Genomic DNA, 7,500 nt, shown 5'->3' with positions numbered 1-7,500 from the left:
GTAATTGGATAGCTGCATGGATGAACAGAAGAACATAGAATGCTGTGGCAAAAACTGAAATATCAAGAAATACAGAAATGACTAGAGCAGTACCTCAGGGGGCATGTCCTTGCCAAGTAGTCTTCAATGTGTTTTCCTTAAATGCATCAGAGGAAACACAGAAAAAGATCAGCCTCTTTGCTGATAGTACATGTATAGATGCAGCAGTGGATAATCTTGGGAGAGAATAGCAAGGGATTTGGACAAGCTGAAGACATGGCAGAAAGGCAGCAGATGAGGTTCAGTGCAGGCAAGGCAAAGCTAAGCAAGGCATTTGGGTCTCAGTATCCTGAAGTGCAGCATCAGTTGGGACAAGTGGAGCTAATGGCAACAGAGCAAGAAAAGGCCTTGGGGGTGTGAATCACACTTGGATTAGACCTCCAGGTGCACAGAGAAAGCAGCAGCAATGAACAGAATGCTGGGGGTCCCTCCTTAAGATATATTCCTGAGTCCAGACATTGTGTAATGTATAAAATTCTGTAGGCCATATAGGAAAATGCATATCAAGGTTGCTGGAAAAAAAATCAGACAAGAGTTCCTAGAAAGATCTATGAGATAAAGGGAAAGGAATATGACCAGTGATTAGTGAAACTAGATCTCTTCAGAGATGAAATCAGAAGAGAAAGGGGTTACATGATATTTTTTCACAAGATCATATCTAGGAGAAGTGAAGGGGTCATTCTTAACAGGAAAGACAGAGGGGGAGAACAGTTTACATGCACTGAAAGTAATTGTTTGTACAGAGTGATACAGACTGGGTAATGGAGAGACAATCCATGAAGGCATTGTTGAAGGCATGGGGCAATATGAAAAAGGTAAGAAGGAACTAGGAACGGAGGGGATGGAAAAATAATTGAGGGCATCAGAGCAGAAGCAAAGAGAATGCCAAAGATAACTGATTACTGTGATTTCAGCACATGTACAGGAAACCAGAAGACAATCTGGTGAAGAGGATTTAGGACAGACAGGAAGAAGGCAAGAAGAAAAGAGAGCATCCAGTAAAGAGATGGATGGGTTGTTTAATGGAAGACCTGCCATAGTTAGACATCACTGATGAAGAGTCTAGGAGAGTGGCACTGAATCGAGAGAGATGGCAAGGATTGGCATGACACTCCAAGTACATGACGAAAATGGGAAAAGGGTTTGATGATGATGATGATGCACACAGCCCCAACCGAAATTCTAGCCTGCTAAATCAATGACATGAAATCAAAGTAGATAATAAAGCAATACTAATATTCATCACTAGTTGCTAGTAGGCCCTATTTAGTTATCTAGCTTATAAAAAATTCACTGAACTATAACATTTCTTAATGCATCGCTCACCGCATTAATAGACTATGTTAATAAAATGAACTGACTGCAGCTAAGCAAGTCATTAACCAGACACTGCTTTGGAGCAATTGAGAACTTGAGCTAGGCTTCCTAATGATTTACTAACTGCCTATTATCAGATCTTTATTATCTAAAGAAGATTCCTCTACTGCTATATTTTAAATGGCAGTTCTACATAATCTAGCAATGGTCTCCTTAAGCCGGGTAAAACCTATGCACTGTTGTCAAATATTACAGTATTGCATTAATGAACCTTATTGTCAACATGTTTGCCAAAGCTGGGCGAAAAGGCTTTGTGCTGTTTTGCAGACTTAGTGGGTAATCACCAGCCAGGCCTTGCTCCAGGAAGGTCCATTTCTGATCCTTGAAAGATCCTAATAAATCTATTGTAGGAATCCCAGTTTCACCATTCTCCGGTTAAAGTTCACTAGTTTTGAAACATCTTCTGATTCCATTGCATTGAAACACAGATGGAATTTACTAAGACACCTCAGTTTCTAACAATCATGAATGAACTATAGCTGTGCAAACCTTAATCCATTCTGATCTTTTGCATTTTTGCCTTGGAAAAGGCAGCAGGTAGAGTTTTCCATTGTTCCCACTGTTATTAACAATTAAACTATGAGTGCACTCTTTAGCTAGATATCCCAGTTCCCATGTATGGAACTTATTAATACTTTATTTATTTACTTATTTACATTTGGTTTTCCAGAAAGGTTCTACTCGGCAGTTAAAGAAATCAGTGGACACCCAGGGGAAAAAGCTCCAGTTTACAGTGAAGTATTTTGGCATGCATTAGTAAATTAGTAATATTAATTTGACAATAGTCAAAAATGTAGAAAGGGTCCAATTTTACAATACAGTAAAGATATTAATTTGACAGCAGTAAAAAAGTATAAAAAAGCTCAGATTTTACAGTACATTATATTGACACACATTAGGGTAGTTCAGAGAATAAAAACTTAAAAACATTTTCATTTATTTTTACAAACAATACATTTTGATACTAAATAATCAACATTTAAGGCAGAGAGGAAAGGTGAGTGCAGTGATGGTGGGTAAAACTATACTGATGATAAAGGTGGATGGATAGAGTAGGAGAGATTTGGTATGGTGGAGGGCAGAATGTAGGGGGCAGTAGGGTTTTGGTAGGTTGGGGGAGGGAAGGGGTTGGTATGGTTAAGGTGGGGAGATAGATTGAGTTTATGGCGGTTTGGTGGGGCGGCTTGGCATATCAGAGTGGTAGTTGTTGTGGTGCTGCAGTTACAGTTTAATGTGTTAAGAAGTAGGTGCTTTACTCTGATTTTAAATTACCACTGTGCATGCTTTGACTGATATCATTAAGGAATGAGTCCCAGAGCTTGGCTACTTACAGGAGTAGAGTACACTGCCATGTAAGTTTAGAGCAGTGACAATGGAGATCTTGTTTGTGGTTTCTGATCTTAGGGATCATGGTTGTTTCTACAACTGTAGTAGTGATTTGGTTGCAATACTGTTAAAGGGTGATTGAGGATGTTATAATCAAGTTTTAGTTGGGAAAGTTTGACCTGGCTGGGCAGGTCCAGGCATGATAGTTTTCAGAGAGCCACATAGTGATGTATTTGTTTGGGGTGATGGGCAGAATTTTTTTCTGTTTTGTTATAGCATTGCTATAGCTTTACTATTTGTGTAGATTGTAGGTGAGTGAAAATGGGAGATGCATACAGAAAACTGGGCAGGAGATAAGTGACAGCTGTTGTTTTGCGAGCTTGGTCAGAGAGATAGTTATTAGCTTTATATAGGGAACTTGGTTTTTGTTGATTTTTTTAATGAAAGTTGGATATGATTGTCAAATGCTGATTAGCCTCCACTTGTGACTCCCAATAATTTAATGGAGGAGACAACATCTATTGGTGTGTCTTGGAGGGTGGTGATTTTGAAGGGTTGATTTGATTTAGCTAAGCTTTATGGCAGAAAGAACATTAGCATGTTATTTTTTGCCTATATTAGTGAAAGATTGTTTTGTAAGGGAGTGTAATTTGGTTATTTTAAAGAGCAATGGGCCAAGGATGGAACCTTGCTGAACATCAGATTCTAGTGGTTAGAAGGAAGAAAGAGCAGTTTGACATTTGACACATTGGGTTATGTTGCAAAGATCGCTGTTGAAACAAGAGATAGTGACTTGTGAGATGCCTAAGGAGGTTAGGGTGTATAGAATTTTATAGTCGGGGGGACAGTGTCAAAGGCTTTAGATAGGTATAGAAATATGGAGGATACTAGTTGCTTTGGGTTTCTATGGTAGATGACAGTATCTAAGAATGACAATAGGGCAGTAGTGGTACTATGGAAGGAGTGAAAGCCAAGCTGTGTGAGAAAGCAAGTTATTTTCTACTAGGTAGAAAAGGAAATGGGAGTGAATACATCTTTCAAGGATCTTGGATTGTGGAGATAGGGTTGGAATGGGCTTATAGTTTGGTGTTTCATATGCACAATTGCTTTTGTGGAGTGGTAAAATTATGGACGTTTGTCTGGATTTTGGGAGTATTGATTCACTGATTGATCTCTTAATGAGTATTGTGACTGGCTCTGGGAGAGTGTCTGCTGTCTGGGATAGAAAACGTGTAGGGAGGTTGTCTGTTGCTAGTTTTGTAGGCTTGAGTTTGGATAATAGCTTTCACATTTTGCTAGTAGGAACAGTCTTGAGTATGGATGGAGGGATTGTATTATGCATGGATGTGTGATGGGTGTAATCATTATGGGGTCTCCTTCCTGTTAGTGACTTAGCTGCATCAATAAAGTAGCCATTCAATTGATTGGTGATAGAGTTGTCAGATTTATTTAGTAAAGGATTTGGTTGTGAGAATTTACCAGGTTTAAGGAGTTATTTTATAGGTGACCATAATTCACTGGTGTCTTTGGACTGATTGTTTTGTAGATGTAGAAAGTATTTTTTGCCATCATTGGTTTCTTTTTTTTTTCTGGTGAACTTTTAGTGATTACTGCTGGTTTTGTTAGTCTGCCAGGCTTTCCATGCTTTGTCCCTCTTTTTCATTGTTTCTTTGTTTTTAGTTTCATAGGTGTTTATTGGCTAATGACCACAAGGGCCTTTTTAAGCCTAGCCATGCATCCCAAATCTCTGACAAGTTCTGATACCCTTGATAAGTGTAAGCAAGTGCTTGGGAAATGAAACATTTACAAGCAGAAGCCTGAGAGATGAACCATTTACAGGCTGCCTGTGTCCGTAGAGATATAGGTGCCAAACCATGGTTGAATTTTTACTTGTCCCAGTCCAATTGTCCAAGTTACACTTTAATTGGGTTAGAAAGGACATCTGCTTCACATGGATAGGGAGCCTGTTCCAGAAAAGTTTTTTTTTCCTCTGGGATACATACCTGTCTTTTCAGCAGGTCCTATTTATATCACAAGCAAAATTTAAGTCTTTAGAATGGGTAATTCTGGTACTGTCTGTTTTATGGATATGCAGGAAGTCCATCAGAGTGGGGTCTGACAATGCCTTGTATGCCAGCCATAGTTCTCCCCTCAACAGCCTATAGAGGACAGAATACAGGGATAGGGCCTTGAGGCAGTCTGCAGGGGACATATCACTTACCAAAACCACCAATGGCAGTACAAAAGATTTTCCAAAGGACAAAAGTCAGTAATATATCATTTAATAAAAGAACAAAACCTCTCTAGTGCCTCAGCATTAAGCCTTCCAGGAGATCGGGACATATTACTTACCCCCTGTATTCTTTACTGAGGAACCTCTGTGGACATTACAATTTTTTTTTTTTTTTTTTGTTGGCAATAAGGTTTACTCCGCAACTGCAGATGACTAAATGCTTGTATCACTGGATACAACAAATAAACTCCTGTTTATGCCTGAAAAATTCTCTTACCAAGTCTTTCAGCTATTCACTCAAAAGCAATTTTTCAAGTTAGAAAATAATTCAGAGCCCTTAAACTTCTCACTCCAGCCCTACCCATTTTACAGTGCTTGAAACACCTACATGCCTATGTATTGTTTTATATTGACCAATAGTTCTCAGATTATTGCTTCTAATTTAAAGCCACTCAGTTATATATATATATATATATATATATATATATATATATAAAATATATATATATATATATATATATATATATATATATATATATATATATACATACTTATATATATATATATATATATATATATATATATATATATATATATATATATATATATATATATATATATATATATATATATATATATATATATATACATACTTAGAAGAAGTTCTCCTTGTCATTGCTTGATAAAATTTTAGCACTTGGAAAGATCCTTGCTCCCTACATTTACTCTGTTGCTAGATATATTTCTAAACCTTTGTCCAACATATAGATGAGAAACTCAAAAATGCAAAAGCTTGCCTCACAAATTGCATAGGATGAGAAGAGGTCCTATAACCAAAATCACCTTTGCATGAGGAAATCTGAAGTGAACTTGGTGTTATTGGATTTGTCAGTTTACTCTCTGCAACTATTTTGCTCATTTCTTAATTTCCATTATTGTGACTTTTGAACAATATTAAATTTTCACTGTTGTGACCTTTGACCAATATTCCTAAATTATAGGAAGTTTTACCTTTGATAGCTGAAGATGGATACTAGACTTCTGTGCAGCATGGAGCCAAGTTATTCTAATGTAGCACATTTATTTAGCTTGTAGAATAGATATTGCAGATAGGTTTCATATATTCTGGAAATGCTGTTTTGTTGTTGGGCTGCAGCCTCTCCATTTTTGTTTTATATACATTTAATGAAATTATATTTCAGCGAATGTTACTTACCCGACCCAACTTCTCTGAAGCTGCTTTCCACCAAAAGCACGGACTGCTGAAATCCTTTCCCTGTGAAAGGAACCACTTGACCACCATGGTGAACTTTGCCTTTTCTCAGAGTTGCTATATTTAAATGTTGGGGGAGCATAGGGGGGTGAAGCCCCCCACTTTGGTAGATTTACATTTGGTTTGTTTAGGTTTATTTCCATGGCGGCCAAGTGGTTTCTTTCACAGGGAAAGGATTTTGGCAGTCCATTCTTTCAGTGGAATGCAGCTTCGAAGAAGTGGGGCTCGGTAAGTAACATTCGTTGAAAAATAATTTTGTTAAAAGAAGAAAGACCCATATAAATATATATATATATATATATATATATATATATATATATATATATATATATATATATATATATATATATTTATATATATATATTCATCTAAAATTAAAAATATAGTTTTCAGTTTAAAGTACACTAGTTTTCCAGAGAAAGATCTTTCAGAGGTCGCATTTCATACTGACCATGCATGCAGTTCTGACCCCCAGTGAATAAAGTGATTGCACCATGTGACATCCTTTGCTGTTTTACAGATATTCAATCTAAACTTGTATGGAGTCCAGTTGGGCTGGTTTAGGAAGCAGCCATTTCATGAATGGCACTGACTGTGGGGTGTTGTGGAAAGTGACCAAGCAGTGACAAGTAATAGTATGAACTTGGAAAAAAATCTTATCTTGTTAATACTTAATTTTATTCAAATGTCTTATTCACAATGGTCACAAAGTGGAAATTTGGAAAAAGCTTTTTTTTTATTTATTAATTTTCAGTGTTGTGAGCTTTGGAAAATACTCCTAAATCATTTGCAGTGTGCCATGGTAGTTCAAGATGGATACAAGACACCTAAGTTCAACAAGGCTTTCTTTAGTTCAGTAACAGCTTTGATTTTAGACATAGTTCTAATTTTATATCCGAATAAAGTATTGCTCACTATGAAGTATTTTTTTATTAGAAACTATTAAGAGGTATAACTTCCGTTTGAAGTACAATTTGATATGAGGACCATATTTGTTAGATGGTCCTAGAAGGGTGACATATTCTGTGTTGCTTGCATATGCTTTTTCAAAATGTAATACAAAGTATCCATCTGAAATAATTTTAATGAGCTATGAACATAGATGGCCAACAAACTATAGAGGCAGATTGAGCAGCCAGTGCAGTTACACAGAAATCTAAATAATTATTGGCAAGCACAGCCAAGTGCGGCTACACTAAAATCTAAATAATTATTGGCAAGCACCTTAAATGTTTGTGTTTGGCTTGTTTGT

This window comes from Protopterus annectens, chromosome 10.part0 (genome assembly GCF_019279795.1).
Source record: "Protopterus annectens isolate FY-2018-M chromosome 10.part0, PAN1.0, whole genome shotgun sequence".
Lineage (NCBI taxonomy): Eukaryota > Metazoa > Chordata > Ceratodontiformes > Protopteridae > Protopterus > Protopterus annectens.
This window is presented reverse-complemented; position numbering follows the sequence as displayed.